The sequence below is a fragment of the Dendrobium catenatum genome, unplaced genomic scaffold, assembly GCF_001605985.2.
Source record: "Dendrobium catenatum unplaced genomic scaffold, ASM160598v2 fragScaff_scaffold_84, whole genome shotgun sequence".
Classification (NCBI taxonomy): Eukaryota; Viridiplantae; Streptophyta; class Magnoliopsida; order Asparagales; family Orchidaceae; genus Dendrobium; species Dendrobium catenatum.
In genome coordinates, this window is record NW_021318546.1 from 309,425 (window position 1) to 332,795 (window position 23,371).

Genomic DNA, 23,371 nt, shown 5'->3' on the forward strand with positions numbered 1-23,371 from the left:
GTTTAGAATTTGAAGAACTATAAAAGAATCATGAAATCCTTAGAAAAGAACATGCTTTAATTGATGACAACCACATGAATTTACTTGATGAGTTTGATAACTTGAATAAAAATCATGAAAATTTAAAATCATCCTATGCAGAACTTGAAAAAGATTTTAAAAATTTTAAGGATAAATCAGAGAGCAAGATTTATAGATTAAATTATACAAATCAAATTTCGGAAGATATGAATGTATTTTACAAATTAACGATAAAAGCTCTCGAAGATAATATGATACCCCCTAAACTTGAAGATTTTACTAATCCTATTTTGTATCCTAAATTTATGTAATCCCTAAATAGATAAATGAATAGTAGTAGACTTAGGAATCCTTTTCCAAAAGTAAAATATAATAATTGTGGATTGATTGGACACATAGCTCACACTTGTACTTTGAAGAAGAAAACTTATTTGGTATGGAAACCTAAGATGCATAAACCTATACATATCATACATGCATCTCTTTATAAATTGCCAAAAGAAGAACCCAAACTTGTTTGGGTTCCCAGGTCTAACGTTTGATAATCTTGCAGGGTCGCTCTCATATAAGACCTCGTAAGATCATATGGTACCTAGACAGCTGATGTTCAAAGCATATGACTGGAGATAGAGTATAATCCTTCCAATAAGGATCTTAGAACTAGTAAACCATTGGAGATTTTGCATATGGATTTTTTTGGACCAGTTGGAACTGTAAGTCTAGGAGGGAAGGTATACGGATTTGTGACTGTGGATGATTACTCAAGATTCACATGGGTTAGATTTCTATTTCATAAGAGTGAATCATTTGAGGAATTTACAAATTTTTTGACTTGGATTCAAAGAAATTTTGGATGTGAAATCATGACTATACAAAGTGATCATGGAGGAGAATTTAAAAATGAAAGATTTGAGGATTTTTGTAAGGAGAAAGGAATTGATCACAATTTTTCTGCACCTTGAACCTCTCAACAGAATTGGGTAGTCGAAAGGAAAAATAGAATATTAATAGAAACCGCCTAAGCAATGTTGGCATAATACTCACATCCTAAATACTTTTCGGCTGAGGCGGTTAGCACTGCATGTTATGTTCTGAATAGAGTGAATATGAGATCTAAATTAAATAAAATACCCTATGAGTTGCTAAAAGGAAGAACACTTAATTTGTCTCATTTGCATATTTTTGGTTGCAAGGTGTTTATACATAATAATAAAAAATCTGCCTAGAAAAATTTGATCCAAAATCAGATGAAGGAATTTTCGTTAGATACTCAAGTGTTGGAAAATCTTATAGAGTATTCAATAGAAGAACTTTGGTAACTAAGGAGACCACACATGTTGTATTTGATGAATCTGGAAATTTGAAAGAGCCAATTATTGTAGAAGATGAGATTGGGGATAACTCCCAAAAGATTGATAAAATAAATTTGGAAGAAAATGTGGAAGAAAATTTGGAGATAGAAAACCCTTTGCCTAGAGATTTGAGATTTTCTAAAAAACACCCAAAGGAGTTGATAATTGGTGAACCTAGTGAGGTTGTAAGGACTAGGCATTGATTAAACAAAGAAGTCAATCATTCAGCCTTCATTTCAACAATATAACCCACTAATATTGAATAAGCACTTTCAGATGAATTTTGGATTTTGGCCATGTAATAAGTGTTAAATCAATTTGTAAGAAATAAAGTTTGGGAATTAACTACAAGGCCAAAAGATCAATGTATAGTTGGAACTCAGTGGGTATTCAAAAAAAAATGAATGACTCAAGAGTAGTCATTAGAAATAAGACTAGATTAGTTACTAAGGGGTATAATCAGATTGAAGGGATTGATTTTGAGGAGACTTTTGCCCCTGTAGCTAGACTTGAAGCAATTAGGGTTTTGGTAGCTTTGCCTGTTTTAGATGATTTAAATTGTATCAAATGGATGTAAAAAGTGCATTTTTAAATTGGGTAATTTAAGAAGATGTTTTTGTAGAACAATCACTAGATTTTGAAAATTCTAAATACTCAAATAATATTTTCAAATTGAAAAATGCATTATATGGATTGAAACAGGCACCTAGGGCGTGGTATGAGAGGTTGAGCACCTTCCTACTTGAAAGATCATTTGAAAAAGGAAGTGTGGATACAACTCTTTTTTTGAAGAGATTTGGATAGGATATACTAATTGTACAAATTTATGTGGATGACATCATCTTTGGATCTTAAAATAAAAATCTTTATGATAATTTTTCTAAAACAATAAGTAGTGAATTTAGGAATTTGAAAGTCAGTCAAAATTGAGGAATGTACATTTCTTAGTCAGTCAAAATATGTTAAGGACATCCTAAAAAAGTATGAAATGGACAATGCTAAGCTTGTTAGTACACCTATGAGTTCCTCAGTTCAGTTGGATAAGGACCCTAAGGAAAACTCTGTTGATCAAAAGAAATTTAGAGAAATAATTAGATCTTTACTTTAATTAACACCTAGTCGGCTCAATATCATGTTTAGTGTTTATTTGTGTGCTAGATTTCAATCAGATCCAAAAGAATCACATTTGATAGCAGTAAAAAGAATTCTATAATATTTGTTAGGAACTCAAAACTTAGGAATTTGATATCCTAAGTTTAGCTCTTCATTTGAAATAATTGGTTATTCAGATAGTTTTTAATGATATATTTCATACGTATGAACCTTTGGTTTGTCCCGACGAACACATGTCGGTTCGATGGAGGGGACGGTTTCAACTGCCATTAAAACGATTATAAGTTCTGATCGTCCAGGACAAACATGTGTTCGTCTATACGATCATTTTGGTCAAAAGTCTGTGTGAAAGGATGCTTCGTAAGTTATGTGATTACGAAAAGCCGTTTTATTTTAGACTCATTCGTTCGTCCATATGAAATTTTTTTGTACGGGATGAACGTAAATTTTGTCTATACGAACAGTCATTTTTCAATAAATTGGCGGGCTTTTGAACTGAATAGTCATCTCTCACACATCACTTTCAAAACCTTTCATCCTTTAGATTCTTTTCAATGGCAAGTTCAAGTAAGCGACAAAAGACTCTAGTCAAGGCACCACCTAGAAACTCTTCTGATAACTTTCTTTCCAAAGCCAATGAAGAGTCTTTTCCCAGATTTGTGTCCGCCAAGATCACCCCCTCTAGAATTCTTATCCAGGATCGACTAACCTTTCAGGTAATGAACTTGTTTGCTTCAACTCAGTTTGGTTTCATCCTCATACTAGTTTATCTTTACAACAAAGAAATCTTTCACTATTTCTTGGCAAACATGTCTTTCAACTCCGACCATTATGTAATCCGTTCCTATGTCTTTAAGAAAAAAGTTGAAATCACCAAGGCTGACCTAGGAATCTTTTTAAACTTAAGAATTGAGGAAACTAGAGCACATACCTTGACCACCACTTCTGAATATGAATGGTCTGAAATTAATACAGTGATTAGAGGAATCATTTTTAATGAGCATATGCCTAAAGTATCCAATCTCGTTCATAACGCTTGTATCATCCGGCATGTTCATAGAACTTCTATAATTCCTAAAGTTGGTGATAGAATCAACATTACTCCTCTTCTTTCTATGGTAACCTACTTGATTATGACTAAACAACCTATAGATGAAGCCCAACTAATCCTTGACTATCTTTATGGACTATCTGAAATTGGTCATGTCGAACATAAAAGAAAGAAGAACATTGCCTTAGGATATATAGTTGTCTACATTCTAGAGAAGAAATACAATTTTGTTCATCCTGATCAAGATTTTGAAGAACCGCTCTACTACAACGACGGATCATTTAGAGCAATCTTCAATAAAGATGAACCAAGTAAAACACATGTCATTAGTGATACTGAAGAAGAACATTAAGCTGCACCTGCACCTGCTAATGAACCAAATTATCAGGATTTGGTTCAAAGATTTGACCATTTAGAGACTCGCTTTGATCAAAGGTTTGATCAAATTGAAGCTCATATGCAGTAGCAGGAGATATAGTACACTCAAGATATGGGATTTATGTGAGAACAGATAAACGATATAAATTCCAATATGCTTATGATGAGTAGCTATTTCAACTTCTTTGGTGCTGCACCTCCTCCTCCTCCAAATCAGGGTCCATTAGAATGATTTCATGTACTTAATTATGTGTTTTCTGTAGTTGATGTGTTAGTTTTGTGATTTAGGAAAATGTGATGTATTTTCTTTTCATTAGATGTTTTTGTTTTTGAATCTTATGTCGTATTGATATCATTTGCTGAGATTATAATATCCTTTATTTTGATATCAATATAAGTTATCAGGTTTTGAATTTAATCTTGTTTTTGAAATGTGTGCTAGCCCATATGACAATCGTTATAATTTTTGATCTTAAGAGTGTTATACTTTGAAATGCAAGTTAAAATTAAATTCATTAGAAAATCTAATTTTTCTAAATTTAAGTTTTGCTTATAACTTGATGTAATTAAGATTGTCAATTTCATGTCTGTTTTAGACTACATTAATGTCTAATATTATTATTACAACTATGATGTTTTCTTATTTTGTATTTCACTTATCAATAAATATTTATGCACTTAGAAAAATTTAATATTTTTTATTATTGATTTTGGAAATAATACGATTACTCTTGAAAAATGTACAAATGTAAAAAAAATAATCAAAAGGAATGCGCAAAGGTTCACATTTTGAAAAAGAGGTACAAAATAAACCAACAAGTGAGAAGATGCACAAAAATGTGCCACAAATTTGAAAAAGATGCGCAAAATGTCATATGTGGTAGTTAATTCTTTTCATAATCTTTTAATCTCTTAATTCAAATTGATCTTCGGTACATTTATATTCCATATTGAAATTTGAAATATATAAATTTTCAATTCATCCTTTTTTGCAATGATTTTCTCTATTTTAGTGTCAAAATTGACTCATATTTTTGATATATACTTTTTATTATCAATGTTAAATCTCTTCTTAAATTCTATGAATTACTATAATTTTCCTAATGCTTTGATTTTATTTGGAAAATTTATTTTAATCACTTTAAATGATCAATTATCAAAGGATTATCATATGACTGCTTACATTTCTAGTCATTTTCTTCTTCTCTTTTTGCTGTTGTCAAAAAAGGGGAGAAAATATTATTTGTTTATATCTTTTCGTAACTCGTATCTTTTTGTATCCTTATTCGTATCGTATTTCTATTTCATAGTATTGTTTTTTATGCATTTTAAAATTTAAAAATTAAAAAAATGGAGAGATAAAATTGTTGTGCAAAGCCTCCTTATTTTCAAATGTTCATCAATTTAGGGGGAGTTTAGGAGATTCTTAAAATTTGAAAATTATACAAATAATAATTGTTTTTTCCATCATCAAAAAGGGGGAGATTGTTAAGAGAGTTGTTATTTGCATGTTTTACATTTTTGCAACTTGTACAGTTTTGATGATTCCAAATATTATTGTTTTAAGTTTTGTTATCTCCTAACACTTTTTAGAAGATTTATTTTTGCTTTTGTGTGGACTAATATTTCAGGAAATTTGAACTCCAGAATAATGACGACTTCAAATCAAATTCAGCATAAGATAGTTTGTAAATTGAAGCTTGTATTTTTTTTGCATTGAGTTTGAGAGGAAGTTATTGTAATTGTGTAAACACACACACACTTAAAAAGATCTTTAAAAAAATTATACTGATCGTACGGGACGAACACAGTTCATACGGGACGAATATAGTTTGTACGGGACGATCAAGTCAGTTATCTCCTCAGAAGAGCAATGGAACGAAAAGGAAGCGTAGAAAATTTTTATAAGTCCTGATCATCCAGGACGAATTTTCTATTCGTCCAAGTATGAAATGGGCTTTGGAAAATTTCCGTTCAAACAAAATTCATATTCATATCAGGACGATATGCTCTATGGAAAATTTTTGTTCATACGAACTACAATTCGTCCCAGGACGAAATGTCCTCTGAAAAATTTTTGTTCAGTTGAAATCCATATTCGTGCCAGGATGAAATGCTCTCTGGAAAATTTTCGTCCAAAAGAACTCCAATTCTTACCAGGATGAAATGTCCTCTGTAAAAATTTTGTCCAGACAAAATCATATTCGTCCCAGGATGAAGCGAACCAACTCTTGAAAATTTGGCAACTTCCTGCAGATTTTGGAACCGACCTATGGTATAACCGTTCGTATTAGACGAACCTTGTTTGTACAGGATGATTAACGTGTATGAAGTCAGTTCATACCAATATACATTGGGTTTCTTTCCAACTGAATTAAGTAACATCATCCGGGACGATCTACGATCGTACGGGACGATCCACTGCTGACAGACTTGAATTTTAGCAGTTTTTGGACGATTTTTTGTGTCTTTCCTATATAAAGTCTAATATAAACTGCCACTTAATATTTTTGTCTACTGATCTTTGTTCCAATTGAAAGGAGAGTCAAGGAGAGAGTGTTTGAAGGAGAATTCTTACTACTGGAGCGTGAAGGTTTCACTTGGTACTCAAAGGTAAGAGTATCTACTTTTAGTTTTTGATTACTTCACTCTTTTATCTCTTCCTTCTAGATTTTTTGTGAAGAAGATCTGTCAAGGAAATCCGATTCTTTGCCGACACTTGAAGAGTGTGAACAATCGAAGGGTTCTCTGCCCACACTTGGAGAGTGTGAAAGGACGAAGGGTTCTCTGCCCACACTAGGAGAGTGTGAAAGGATGAAGGGTTCTCTGCCTACACCAAGAGAGTGTGAAAGGATGAACAGTTCTCTTCCAACACTAGGAAGAGTATAAAAGGACGACGATTCTCTACCGTACCGGGTAGTGGTGGAAGCGAGTTTTATAAAGGCTTTTTTTGTTTTTCTATTTCTAACTTGTGGTTGAAAAATAGTTTCTATAAAATTCACTAAAGTTAATTTTCTCGGTTCTAAATTTTGAAGAGGGATAAAATTTTTTTAATTATCAATTTACCCCCCTCTTGGTTAGCCGCTGGGATATAAGCTTAGGTTTAACAACCTAATTCATATTGATCAAGTATCAACAATAATTAAATTTTAAGGCTTTTTATGAAGAATTATGTTTAATCTCTCTTACTTGAATTGTTTTAAGTCTTTGGCTGCTGAGTTTTCTAGAGAGAAAGATTGGAGAAGAAATCTTGGAGAACTTTTAGAAGAAGAAAGGGTGAACTTGTATGCGAGGGGTTCAAATAGTTGCTATGAGAAAGTGTGTTTCCTTGTTTCCTCTAGGAGTTTATATAGATTTCTCAGGTGGCTATGAGAAGAAGTTCTTCATCTTAAACATTATTGATGTTCTCTGCCATTACTAGGAGGATGAGAAAGGAGGTTATAGTTCACTACTTCCAATAGAAGCGTGAGAAAGGATGTTAAGGTTTCTATATCATCACCAGGAGAGTGTGAAAGGGGGTCAAGGATCTCTACTACACCGAGTTTGTAAAAGGATTATAAGGGCTTCTCAACCTAGCTATGGGTGCTAAAGGAGAGATACTAAAGTTTAGTGCAATACTCGAGGAGGACTCCAGGGAGTGGATATAGGTCATTGTTTGACTGAACCACTATAAACTTTTTTGGTATGTTATTTCTAGTTTTCATTTTTGAGACTTTAATTCATCTGCAATTTGTTTATATGATAATTACTTGTTGAAAATTTATGATTGATGATTTATTATATTAATTAGAATATCATTATCAATATTATAACTTTTGATAAAATTATTTGCTTATGCATTTGGTGATAAGTGTTATTATTTTTAAGTTGTAAAAATTCCCAAAATCAAAAATAGTTTTGTGTTTCTGGTAGGATTTAAAAATCTACCAATTCACCCCCCTCTTGGTGTGCTTAGGGATAGTTCACTTATCCTTAACACAGTACATCAAACTCTCATATTCTTATCTTGAGCATTTAACTGTTGCATTTAAAAGATATGTAGAGAGAAATTTAGTACATAATTGTGAGAATTGTCAATTTATGGTGATATAGGGTATTGCCTTAGGGCATAAATTTTTTTAAGGATTAGAGGTAGATATTCCAAAATTGAAGTGATAGAGAAACTTCCCCCAACCACTTTTGTTAAATGAATTAAGAGCTTTCTTGGGCATACATGATTCTATAGGAGGTTTATAAAGGATTTTTTTTTTCTAAAATTTCAAAACCTTTATGTCATTTGTTAGAAAAGGATGTTTCTTTTATTTTTGATACTGCATGCTTTAAAGTTTTTAATACCTTGAAACATCATCTACTTACTGCTCCTACTATTATTGCTCTTGATTGGTCTCTACCATTTATAGTTATGTGCCATGCAAATGATTTCATTATCGGTGCAGTTCTAGGATAAAAGCAAGAAAAGAAATTTCATGTCTTTTTCATATGCTTTTAGGGCCATAAATTCTACTTAGTATAATTATATTACCTTTGAAAATGAATTACTAGTCAATACTTCTGCTTTGAATAAAGTTCTTGCATGGTGTCAAATATTATTTTTAGAATGAAACTTATTTATTTAAATTTTTTCATGACCAAATCATTAGGATATGTGTCCCCGAGGAAGAAGTATAACCCAGAATTAGGGATTATTATGATTCTCATTATGGAGGGCATTTTGGAGTGTTTAGAACTACTTCTAAGGTAATCCAATAAATATTTATTAGCCTAATTTATTTAAGGTTGTTAATAGATATGTTAGGAAATGTGATTAATGCTAAAGAGTAGGCAATATTTCTTGAAGGAATAACCTTAAACTATATTTTGGAAATTGAGATATTTGATGTTTGGGGATTCGATTTCATGGGCCAATTTATGTAGTCCCATGGATTCCAGAATATTCTTATTGTTGTTGACTATGTATCAAAATGGATTAAAGGAGTATATAATAAAAACTCAATTTGTGCTTGAAACTTTGAAGAAAAGTATTTTTTTTTATAAATTTGAGATGCCTAAAGTTTTAATTAGTGATGACGGTAGTAATTTATTTAATATGATAGTAGAATTAGTCTTAAGGAAATATGATATTCATCATAGCGTTATAACATATTATCATCCCCAAACGAGTGGCCAAGCAGAAATAAGTAATAAAGAGATTAAAAGAATTTTGAAAAAAAATTGTCAGTTCTTAAGCAAAGATTGGGCTATTAAATTAAATGAAGCATTACGATTTTATATAACTAAATTTTAGACTCCTATTGGCATGTCTTCCTATTTAGGTGGGCACATAAACCATCTAAGAAATATCACTGAACTGGTTCATCCTTAAAAAGAATAATTAGTATAGTATGGTTGAAGTCTATAAATTTAGCACTGATGGGAGGCAACTCTCTTGTGTTTTTTATGTTTTAAGTTCTTCTTGTAATTTAATTATTTTATTAAGTGTGGTGTTATCTTTATTTTGTGATTTTCATTTATGTTTGGTTAAGTTTGTTTATTTTTAGTTTACATTGTGTGTTATGTTATTTACATTTGAATAAATTCTTTTATGATTAAACTATTTTACACTATCTTCTACAGATAATTCACTTTGAATATTATTTAGCCAAAATAAAAATAATATTTAAATTATATAAAATTAGGATAATAAGAAAACCCTAAATGATAATTTGAAAGAACAATGCATAATAATTCATAATTTAAAAAGCTTTATAATTAATTAATAAAAATCACTTAACTTGTTGACTATATTTGAATTTAGAAATAATACACTAACATATTGACTACTTAATTTAAAAATAAGTAATCAAGTTTAAGGAAAAAGGTGTGAGTAGCTTAAATTTGGAAAAATCATAATAAACTTGAACATGTAATTAGTTAGATTATTAAAACCTTATATTAAATCAATTTTGGATTGCAAGAGGATGAAAGAAAAATTGATATTCAAAATCATTAAATATGTACTTCACATTGTATGAAATAATGAAATTTAAAAAAATAATAATAAAAAAAAAAAATTTGAAAGAGAAAGATGAGCACATCCAAAAATTGGTATCATGTAAAACTTAATTGAAAATGAATCCTAATACTTAAAATAAAAAAGGACAAAGCAAGTGAACTAGTACATGTGATGTTGCACTAATAAATTTCATACATAGCAACAAGCACAACTAATCCTTAAGTCATATTATTCATTTCTACATTCCAAAGTCAGTTTTACACTTACAAAGTTACTCAAAAACGTATAAGATATTTCTACATTCCAAAGTCAGTTTTACACTCACAAACTTACTCAAAAACGTATAAGATAATGAAATTTATAAAAAATTAAAAAAGAAATATATGAAATGAAAAAAGATGAGTATATTCAAAAATTGGTATCATTTGAAGCTTAAGTTCAAAATGCATCATAATACTTAAAATAAAAAAGCACAAAAAAAGTGTACTAGCAAATTTCCTATTTAACAACAAGCACAACTAATTCATAAGTCATATTATTCATTTCTATATTTTGAAGTCAATTTTACACTTATAAGAATACTCCACAAAGTATGAAAGAATGAAATTTATAAAAATTTAAAAAAGAAATAAGTGAAAAGAAGAAAGATGAGAACATCCACAAATTGGTATCAGTTGAAGCTTAAGTTTAAAATGCATCCTAATACTTCAAATCAAAAAGGACAAAACAAGTGTACTAATACATGTAATGGTACACTAATAAATTTCATATTTAACTACAAGCACAACAAATCCTTAAGTCATATTATTCATTTCTACATTTCGAAGTCAATCTTACACTTACAAACATAGTGGTATATTCAAATCAAGAAATTACATGGGTGACTGGTTTGGAAAATTGTTATAACCTTTCAAATAAAAATTATAACTTTGATCATTATAAATTACTTCTAGACTGTGATATATTATCTTATATTTTGTAATTTTATGTTATCAATTTTTTCTTTGGCTATAAAGTGATCAATTGGTAATTTTTATCATTGCTTGAGGACACATAAGAGTTTAAGATGGAAAATTTTTATTAAGTGTAAATTGAGTATTATTTAGTATGTTTAAATTCAATAAAAATGTGTTATTTTAGTTATGTTTGTGCAAGAAATGTAAAAGAAAAGACAAAAATTACAAGTATTGAACAACGATGCAATGCCATCGTTAAAAGCGCCTTAGCATTGGATATCATAGCACTGCGGTGTCAGATAAAGATATTACAACATCAAATTCTCTATTATTAACTATCGTAGGGTCACTAAGGTCACCACCATGGTGTAACACTATATCGTTGTGCCCAAATTCAGTATCGTAATGACGAAGCCTTAGGAAACTAATCATTGGAGTTTCGAGCCTTGTGATGCCTTAGCATAAAAAATCACATTCCAGTGCTATAGTGCTTGAATTTTTGGAACATCAAGGCAGAGAAATTTCCAACATGAGGAGTTGCACTGACTCAATCAAAATATGCACCATTTCACTCACTAATTATGCTAGGTCATCGAGCACTACAATAGAGAAAACATTATAGTATCTAGGTGCTAGTTTATTTTGTACTATCATGGCACCATCTTATTAAATGGTGCAGTGCTTTTGTTCATCCATGTGCTTCCTGTAAATAGTTTTTCAATTCTATTACTTATAGAGTTCTATCATTTGAGTGAAATTCTATAATTCTAATTATGTTTCTTTAGTGCCCTTTAGAGTAAAGTCTAAGGGAGGCTAGGGAAGTGCAATATATTTTGTCTTGTGGAGATCTTAGACTATTTTTGTAAATAACTCTTTGGTTGGTGGACGGATTATGGAGAAGATCATTTGATCCATCATGGTGATAATTGTCTTATTACTTCTCTTATATTTTTTTTTTCAATAAATGAAATAAAGATGAGTTTGCTTATTATATCTTTAATGTTTGGATAATTCTCTAGTTTTGGGCTAATGATATGATGTGTATAGCAAGTAATAATATAGACTCTTATGCCTTAAATAATAAACTAATGTTTTCAATATCACATGTTCTTCATTTCATGCATATAATGGCCATATGAGTAGTTAAATCTGGTCTGATGTGTAGCCTCGATGAAGGAATATTGGAAATATTAGGAATATTTAAAAGGAATGTTGGCATGCTTGGACATAGGATGTTCGAATATTCTAGATTTTATAAATAGTAAAACTATAAGAAGGTCATAAACCTTTCTTTTCACTCCTACAAGCTTAATATAAATATAGGGATGTATATCTATTATCCACATCAAAAATTAATGAGTCTCATTAGAAAAACTATGTTACTTACATTCATTAGTCCAAAACACTTTATTTCCATAAGTATCAAAGTCTCCTTGCAAGTTTTTCTTTCAATGACCAAAACTCCAACATGTCATCTTTATTTTTCAGTAGGACTAGTAGTGCATTTTAAGTAAGCAGTAGTAGATAATTTGTAATGAAATAATTCCTTGTGTTGGCGCTCTACTCTATCAATTTATTACTTGATTTGACATGTATACTTGCATATTTTTTGTGTGACTTTATTAATTTTTTATCAAAGAAACATTAAGTATATTTCAAACTTAATAAGTCACATACTAGCTAATATTGTTAGCCACCCATCACCAGAGAACACAAAATTGACCCGCACAATACATCTTGCATCCACTCATTCATTTGTGATCAATTACACAAAGCTATCCTTGCACTATTTTGCTTTCCTTATTTCCTGCCTACCAGCTTGCTCGCTCACCCATAATGTATTGTACCTAATGTGGCATGCTTACATGTGCTTAAACCTCATTCTCCCTCTCTTACTCCCTTGCAAGTACCCAAATGTCCCCTCACCCACTTTCCTAAATGCACCTGCACTCATCTGTATAAATGTGCATCTGCTGGCCAGCACGTTACTGAACTCACTAGCGTAGTTACCCTCAACTAAGTACATGGGTTAGGCCAGCTCAACTTGGGTTAGGGGTTTTTCTAAAAGCCTAAGAAGTTGAGATTTTTTTAGTGTCTAATAAGCAGAGGTTTTTAGGGTTCTAAGAGTTGGTGAGAGTGCTTATGTAAGGAACATGTTCAAATTCACTCTCCCAAAGTCCCAAGCCCTGGTCACTTCTATTTAATATATAAATGCAATAATATATAAAACATTTAAACTAAAATTAGAATTTATACATATGTAATTGAAGCTTGGGACCATAGGTAATCCGTATATCTATCTAAGATCTTTCCAATGAGCCTAAGAATAACTAAAATGGTCAAGTGGATAAAGAGATATGAATTTTTAAAGTTTCCCATTAATTTTAATGAAATTCATCCCCTAATTATCCAGTTAGCCATTAAATGCAGATCCTTTCGATTGGCGGGCAATCATTAGTGGTTGACTGGATAATGATCGGATTAACCGTAGTTGTCGGATGAGAGATCAAACAGCTGAATCAAATGACCTCTGGAGCTGCGGGATCTAATCTAAACTGTTGATTGAAATAAACAGTTAGGATTGTATCGTCAACCTCCCGTGTGAACCTGAAGCTGCTAAGCTATTCTGGTGTGATCTGAGCGATTCAACCATCAAATTTGAACCAAACTTTGAAAGTGCTCAGAGGACACTAGAAAGTGCTCTGATATCACTTGAAAGTTCGTTAGGAATGTTAAGCCCTTATGAACTAGCCCAAGGCTAACAAAGAGAGGTGAATTGGATAACTTTAAAACCAAAGATAAAACTCAAACCAAAATCAAGATAGAAATCAAAGTGCAGAAGAAAAAAATGCGGAAGCAATAATAAGAAAAGAACACACTAGATTTATAGTGGTTCGGTCAAATCTTGACCTACGTCCACTCCTTGGAGGCACCCTCCAAGTATTGCACAAAATTAAGTGTCTCTCCTTTAGCCCCCACAGCTAGGCGGAGAAGCCCTTACAAAATCACTTCCACCTTCCCCGATGCGGAGGAGTCGCCGGGTCCTTTGACACCAAAGAGATCTTCTTCTTTGGTAAAATTCCCTCGAGACAAGCCTTGAATCCGACGGTATTCAGGTGCGAGCTTGCCAGAGCAACCGTGTGGAACCCCCTCCACACTCCCTTGAGTACCCCCTCATATGATCTTCTCCCTCTCTCAAACTCCACCCTTTCCTCACTCCCTTTAAAGCTCTCTCTTCAAGTTTCCTTCAAAATAACAAAGCTACAATGGCTGTCAAAGACACTTACAAAGTGCCTTGTCATAGCTTAAATAGAAGAGCTAAAAATGAGCTCATTAATACAAGTTGCTGACATTATCGTCCAGGACGATAGGCCTATCGTCTTATACAATCAGTTCAAATTCAGCTCATCAGCCCGAGATGATTTGGGTCGATCAGAAGAAAATTTGTTACATCATCCTGGCCGATCACATGATCGTCCGAGACGATTAGTTTAAAATCAATTTCAATCATCCTGATCATCACCCTGAATAGATTCTGGCCGATGTAAATCGTCCAGGCAATCGTCCTGGCCAATCCTATAATCGTCCCGGACGATTTGATTGAATCAATCAGCCATTAATGATTTCCAAAGATATCAGATCAATTTAGGTATAATTGAGTTAAATCGTCCTTGACGATGTGTATATCGTCCTGGCCAATTTCTTAAAATAATGAATATCTAATCTGATCATGGCGGCTGATTCTTTTTGAATTGAGCTTATCGTCCTAGCCGATATAAGTATTATCCAGGTCGATTAACATATGACGACTGCCTTAATGAGGATGCCCTAATTAGGGTTTTTGTTTTTTGACAGATCGTCCAGGACGATATAAATATCGTCCCGGACAATGTTACCAAAAATAGACATCTTTAGGGAACAATAAAAAAACTTCTAAGTTACAAATCATCAGGTTCCAAACCAAATATAATAGACTCAAGGAAGGAAAAAGTGTACAAACAGACTCAGACCTAGTCTACCCAATCTTGAGCTGGTTCCAAATTGCAGTCTGATCGTGTGGACCTAAAATGTCAGTACAAAACGCAATCGTAGAGAAATAAGAATGTTTTATATCATCAAAATCATAAACCATAGATCCACAACAATCTCCCCCTTTTTGATGATGGCAAAATATTTCAAATTGAATTTTCAAAAAAGTAAATACTCTTCTTAATCTCCCCCTCACTAGAATAAAACTTTTAAAAAATAGGGGAGATAAAAATATTTTTGTTTTTTTAAATTTTAACAGTACAAAGACAAATACGATAACAACACAAAAATTCAATAATATGTTCTCCCCCTTTGACATTTTCAAAAAGAGAGGAGGCACAAACAAAAACCAAAATAAACAAAAGACAAAAATGTTCCCTAATCTAGAAAAAAAATAAATATTCTTAAAATGAGAAAGTTACCTCTTGGTTTTAATCAAAAAACTTAGTATAATTGGATTGACAACGCCTAGCCCAAAAAAGGTTAGAAATTCAGAATTTGATAATCCAAACTCAAGTTCTTTAAAAAGGATCAAAAACTTTTTAATTCAATATCTAAATCAAGGAATAAATTAGAGAAAGAAATAATCATTTTTCAAAAACTCATTCCATAAAATATATCTAATAGAAGATCAATGCACGAATTATTGAATCAAGAATAAATATTTTCAAACTCAAGTATCGAAAGTATCAAAGGTTTTCTTAAGCTTTTAAGAAGTACAAGAATGGTAAGCATTAAACTGTATGGGCTCATTTTATGCCTCTTGACAATTGGTTGGCACACTACACATCTTTTTATTTTTGATACACTTTTGTGTATATTTTTCAATTTGACATCATTGCACATCTTTTATTTTTGACATCATTGGCCAATTTTTTTTTTCAGAATTTAATTCATAGAAAAAGCAATTTAAAGATTTTGCATTTAATTGAGCATTAAGTTGTTCTTCCATGTTCCATTGACTAAAAGGAATATCAGTTTTAACTCCATTAACAATACGTGATGGTGATGAATAACCAGTTAAAATCATATACCACATGCAAAAATCAATGATTGCAAGAAAGTAGTCATGCGAATTTTCCAAAAATCAAAAGTAATATTTTCAAATAAAGGTGGTCTGGTGATTGAATATCCTTCCGCAATATTATGATTATAAAAGTTAGCCATGGATCAAAAATTCAAAAGCTTTTAAAAACTTATTTTAGGAATAACGGCTCTAATACCACTTGAAAGTGCTCAGATGACACTAGAAAGTTCTCTGATACCACTTAAAAGTTTGTTAGGGATGTTAAGCCCTTATGAACTAGCCCAAGGCTAACAAAGAGTGAGGTGAATTGGATAACTTTAAAACCAAAGATAAAACTCAAACCAAAATCACCATAGAAATCAAAATGCGGAAGAAAATAATGCGGAAGCAATAATAAGAAAAGAACACACTAGATTTATAGTGGTTCGGTCAAACCTTGACCTACGTCCACTCCTTGGAGGCACCCTCCAAGTATTGCACTAAACTGAGTGTCTCTCCTTTATCCCCCACAGCTAGGTGGAGAAGCCCTTACAAAATCACGTCCACCTTCCCCGGTGTGGCGAAGTCGCCGGATCCTTTGACACCAAAGAGATCTTCTTCTTTGGTGAACTTCTCTCGAGACAAGCCTTGAATATGACGGTATTCAGGTGCGAGCTTGCCGGAGCAATCGTGTGGAACCCCCTCCACACTCCCTTGAGTCCCCCCTCACAAGATCTTCTCCCTCTCTCAAACTCCACCATTTCCTCACTCCCTTTCAAGCTCTCTCTTCAAGTTTTCCCCAAAATAACGAAGCTACAATGGCTTCCAAAGACACTTATAAAGTGCCTTGTCATAGCTTAAATAGAAGAGCTAAAAATGAGCTCATTAATGCAAGTTGCCGATATTATCGTCCAGGATGATAGGCCTATCGTCCTGTACGATCAGTTCAAATTCAGCTCATCAGCCCGAGACAATTTGTGACGATCAGAAGAAAATTGGTTACATCATCTTGGCCGATCACACGATCATCCCAGACGATTAGTTTAAAACCGATTTCAATCATCCAGATCATCGCCCTGAATAGATTCTGGCTGATATAAATCGTCCAGGCAATCGTCCTGGCCGATCCTATGATCGTCCTGGCCGATCCTATGATCGTCTTGGATGATGTAATCAAATCAATCAACCATTAATTCTTTCCAAAGATACCAGATCAATTTAGGCATAATTGAGTTAAATTATCCTTGACGATGTATCATCTTGGACGATTTCCTAAAATAATAAATACCTAATCTGATCATGGCTGTTGATTCTTTTTGAATTGAGCTTATCATCCTGACTGATACAAGTATCGTCCAGGCCGATTAACATATGACGACTTTCTTAATGAGGATGCCCTAATTAGGGTTTCTGTTTTTGGACAGATCGTTCAGGATGATATAAATATCATCCCGGATGATGTTACCAAAAATAGAAATCTTTAATGAACAATAGAAAATCTTCCAAGTTACAAATCATCAGGTGCCAAACCAAATACAACAGACTCAAGAAAGGAAAAAGTATACAAACTGACTCAGACCTAGTCTACTCAATCTTGAGCTGGTTCCAAATTGCAGTCTGATCATGTGCACTTGAAATGTCAATACAAAAGGTAATCGTAGAGAAATAAGAATGTTTGCTATCATCAAAATCATAAACCATAGATCCGCAACAAACTTCATGGGAAGGATTAGGACATTACAAACCGTCAATCCAATTGCCAAATTCTAGTGGTTTGATGGTTTGCTTCAAACTTGACCACGACTACCTAACTAGGAGCTCACTATAGGGTTCTCATCATGTAAAAAATCCCAACAAATGGTTTTTTTCTATCGAGAAGCTTTAGGAGGTGAGGGTAAATTTTTCTCCTTCTAACATCGGGACTGAAGGATGGCTGAAGGTAGGACTTCGAGTAGACCATGCATGGACTTTGTTAGAGTTTGCTCAAAGGGGTCAACAGGAGAGGCTGGGAGACTAAGAAATGAGAGAGGAATGCTGGGGGAGCTCTAGGTAATGATTTAAAGGGATCAATTACAAATGGGGATGTTTGTTGATTGTCCCCCTATTCATTTCACTCCTGTAAGCTTGGACGACCGAGATTGATTGGGATGACCGTTAGATGGCCTCCAGGTGGAAGGAGACATCCTCCCAAAGACCCATGAGGTTGAAGCCGATGAGCCCAGCCTTTGGAATACTTTGAGTTAGTCCCAAAGTGGGGGGACCACAAAAGTTCACACTCCATTAGTTCTGGTTGACACTGGCCAGGGTCTGGGTCGGGTTGACCTAGAAAGGGTGATGGGGATGTGATGAGCTTGAGTGTGAGTTTAATTGGACTTAGGGGAGTCCAATTCAATTGGGTGACTCGGGTTAACCCAAACCTGCTCGGTTTGGGTCAAATTGGGCTAAACCTAGGTCAAGTCAGACCCTTGGTTTAATGTGGGAGGTGGGTCTAGGTCCGATGCACCCGATGCAAGTGGAAATTAGGATTGAATTTCTATGAGGTGGGGGATGGCTCAAGTCAATGTGTCTTTGACCACTATTGGCTAGCCTTGAGGTTGACCCAAGTCAACACCCAGATTGGGCTGGCTTGGGAAGGTGTGTTAGACCTAAGGCCACCTAATAGAGGTGTTAGTTAGGTTTAATTAGACTTACGGTAAAGGTTGGCTCAATCCTGAGTGGTTTTGGCCACTTTGGGTTAGCCTAACTCTTGACCTAGGTTGAACCAAGATTTGGGCTGGCTAGGGAAGATGCATTGGTCAAGGGAGACCCAATGCCACCATTGGTTAAGTTGAATTGGAATAGGGTTGAAAAATGGCTCAAGGGGAACTTATCTTTGGACACTTGGCTCAAGCCAAAGGGCTATCCCAAGTGAGCTGAAGACTTGGGTCTCTTGGGGACCTAAGGGGCCACCCAATGGGTCTAAATGAAATTGGGAAGGTCTTGGTCATATGATTTAGATCATTAGAGGTGTAAGGGAGATTGGTCAAACTTGGTTGACTTGGTCAACCAAGTTGACCTAGGGTCAAGAGTTAGGTCCATTGTGTTAAAATTAATCATATGAACTCAATGGGGGTGGTCTCATTCTAAGAGGGAGACATTTAGTTTGAAATGGCCATTTGATCCCTAAGGGAGCACATTAGTTAACCATGGTTGACTTGGTCAACCATGTCAAACCAAAGTGTGGGTTTGGGTCTAATGTGTTCATAATGATGTTTAGGATCCATTGGAATGGGTTTTGAGGGTTGAGGTAGAAAGGTGTGGATTAAACTTAAGGGAAAAGTAAAAAAACCCCTCTAAAAGGGTATTTTTTTCATTTGGACCCCTTAGTCAACTTTAGGTCAAATTGAATAAAAAAAGATATAGAGTGTTGATCAATAGGTCCTATTGAAGGTCATGAAAGTGATTAGTAGGTTTGAAAGGGGTTGCAAGGCCAAGATCCATAGGATGGCAAGTCCAGTGGCATGGATTGTAAATAACTGCAGGTTTTGCAGCCTTTGGGAAAATATCCAATTTGAGGGGTTAGGAATGTTGGATTGAACTCAAATTTGGATGTCTGACCTTAGAGATATGCCTAAACAATATTCAATTGATATACCCCAAATCATAAGTCATTAGGCTAAGTTTCATGAGGTTTAAAGGTTCCCTTGGAAAAGGTTTTACGACCTTAGTACTTAGCCCTTGGAATTGGTTTGAAACCTTAAAAGTGGATTGAGTTTTGGACTAAGATGATTAGGAGTGGTTTACCCATACCATTAACAATCAAAAGATGATTTTTAATAGTTGGATGAGATTTGGAAGTTGATTGAATGTTGATTGAGAATTGATTGAAGGTTGATTGGGGGTTGGTCCATGAATTGGATTAGGAGGTGGGGTTTGAGTTTGATGTGGATTCAATTGGGTCTTACCTTGGACTTAAATGGTTAGAAAGTGGGTACTTTCCAATCATTAGATCACCAGGAAGAAACCCAAGTGGTTCTTAGTGACCTCACACAAAAGTGAGGTCAACATAGAGTTGATATGAGTGAAGAAGAGAAAAGAAGAGTCCAACTTGATCTATAAATGATGTATCTTTCTCTCCCCTAGCCTCCCTTAGATTTGACTTTAAGGGGCCTAACACTACACTTAAGAACACAAGAACCACAAGACTTTGATAGTCCCATCCTAAAATTTATTGAATATCCTACTAAAATAATTTAAAAAGTTATTTATACTAGTACAGAACTAGACTTAGGCACAACAACACTTGACAAGTTTGTGCTACGATGTTATAGATTGAAGTACCATATCGGTGCTACTGGCTTGCTTTGTTGTGGCATTCGACTAACCTAGTGCATCTAGTGGCTAAACTTACATGACTTTTTAGCTGAGTAGGCAAGGCTCCTCATTTTGGTAATTACTCTGTTGTGGTGTTAAAAAAGTTAAGCATTATGGTACCTGAGTGTGTTATCTGATGTTATATCATTGTACAGTTCAACACTTTAATGCTTAAATTATCAAGACTCTAGCATCGTTATGTTGATTTCTAACGTTATAGAAATATGAAGTGTTGCAATGCTGACCTTGGATTTGTCAGGGTGCTAAATTAATTAACATTTTTTTTAGGCTCCAACGCTACGATGTTTTGGTCTAGCATTGGGTTGTTGTGGATGTTGTGACGATGGTTCAATACCAATGCATTTTTTTTCTTTTCTTGAGACATTCCTACACAACAACAACAACAACTAAAAAAATATTTTTATTGATACTTAAGATAGTAAATACTACAAAATTTACACTTAACAAATTTCCCCTATCTTAAACTTGTATATATCCTAAAGCAATGGCATAATCACCCATTAATTAGCTTAATATCCCAAATAAAAAAAGTAAAATTTTAAAATTACAAAAATCTAAGAAAATACTTCACCATTTAGATGTACTTTGGAATGAGTAAAGTTATAAAATTGTAATTTAAATAATCATTAAGAATTATCCTAATCAATCATCCGTATTGTTGTCAAATTGAACTTATCCACTACAAGTGTAAGTAAGTGCAATGTTAGCTATTGATTTTAGATATGAATAATATATCATTTAAAATTTATTTTTTCTTTCATTTAAATTAGAAGTTCATCAATAAACTGTCATATATATTAGTTTACTTATCTCCTATTTGACTTAGTATTTAGAATACTTTCAAGAATTGTTCTTTATTATATACCAATTTTTTGAAGTACTCATCAATTTTTTTTTTTTCATGTTTTTCATATTTTTTATCTGACAATATAATAATAATTTTGAAAATATGATTGCTTTCATCCTTTAAGTAATCCTAAATTGAATTAATGTAAGGATGTTAGTAGGGACACTAATTCCATATTCAAGTTTACATTGATTTTTATAATTTTATCTACTCACTCCCTTTCTCTAAATTGAATTATTCAATCTTTAAATTATTAATCTGTGCTTAAGTGTATAACATTTAAGTTCAAAGCAAGATAATAACTTAATTAGATGATTTTATTTAGATAGTTATTATGATTTCAAATTAAAAATTGTGATTCTTTATTCATCCAAATTATCACCTAGAGTTTATCATTATTATTAATTTTAAATAATATTTTATCGCAATTTTTATTTTTCCTAAATGAGCTATCAAAGTGTAAATGCTATGTAGAGGACATTTTCAATAGTTAAATAATAGTGAGAATTTTACTCTAATGTAAATTGAACTAACACAAAAATAACAATAACAAATAACTAAAATAAGTAAATTACTTCAATGATAAATTGAACAAAACCTAATACTAAAAAGAAACTAAAAATGTTCACAATAATACATAACATATTTATGTTGCTCCCCAATGCTAAGTTTTTAGTCTTTAGCCTGAATAGCCTAGATATATCATTTTGGTTAGGTTGCATTACTAACACACCTTAAACAGTCCACACTAAGATCCTTCTCTTTTCCCTTTAGATTAATTTCAGTATTACAAGGCAATGTTCTCTAAGGTTTACTACTAAAAGAGATTACAAGCTATCCTAGTTAATTCTTTAATTCCATAATCGAAGCAACTTGACTTTGCAATTGAATTCTCAATTGAATCATTACCTTTTTCAAAGTTGTATTCCTATCTTAGAATTGATTGTTCTAATTAAAATGTGGGGAATAAGAAGGTCTAAGGTTTACTACGGTTGTTAAGGGCTACTCCAATTTTCTCTTTGATTAGATTGGCCAGCATTCTACTAATTATTTCCACCAACATTATTATTAAACTAAATCACATTAAGTGGTTTCTCTAACCAATATTGTAAGTATTATAATATAGATTGTTTTATCTTCCAATGTGATTAACATTCTCAACTCTTGAGAAATATTCTCACTAACAGAATTCAAATCCTACTCTTCCAAAAACATATGTGATCTAGATTCTGAACTAACTCCAAAATTATTCAATTTGATAGAAATAGCTGCTACTTGAGTAGTCAAAATTGAAAAAAGCAACTGAATCATAAGCACTAGACACTCTCTTAAGATTCTCCCTATCGAAAGGCCACGAAAATTTATTTATTACCATCTCCTTAATTAATGCATAGGCTTCATCAAATGGCTTAAATATTAATGATCCTTTAGCTACTGCATTAATTATTAACCTAAGGGATTCTAACAACCCATTATGGGCAGTTTGAATAACTAACCAATTAAGTAAAGCTTAATGAGAGAATTTTCTTAAATCTTTCCCAACTTTCATAGATTGACACTCCTTCAAACTAGGAAAAAGATGTGATCTCATTCCTAAGCTTAGCAATTTTATAAGGTGGGAAATACTTAGCTAAAAATTGCGTGCCAACTTATTCCAAATGCTTATGGAGCTTGGGAGAAAGAAATTCAACCATATCATAGCTTTGTCCCTTAAAAAATAGAAATATCAATGCCTAATAGCATCATGGCTGACACCATTATACTTGAATGTTATATAGATTTATAAGAAACAAGTTAAGTATAGGGTTGGATCCTCAATAGAAGTTCCCCCAAATTAAAAATTTTGAAACATCTGAATTATGGAAGGCTTCAACTCAAAGTTATTGGCCTGGATAGTAATTCTATTGATACTTTTGTGAATTTCATCGATCTTGAAAGATCGTTCGGGATGTTATGCCCTCTTGAACTTAGTCCCAAGCTAATTAAAGAGAGAGGTGAATTGGAAAACCTTAAAACCAAAAAACATCTGAATTATGGAAGGCTTCAACTCAAAGTTATTGGCCTGGATAGTAATTCTATTGATACTTTTGTGAATTTCATCGATCTTGAAAGATCGTTCGGGATGTTATGCCCTCTTGAACTTAGTCCCAAGCTAATTAAAGAGAGAGGTGAATTGGAAAACCTTAAAACCAAAACACAATCCAAAATCACCACAATCAAAGTGCGGAAATTAAAACGCGGAAATAGTAAAA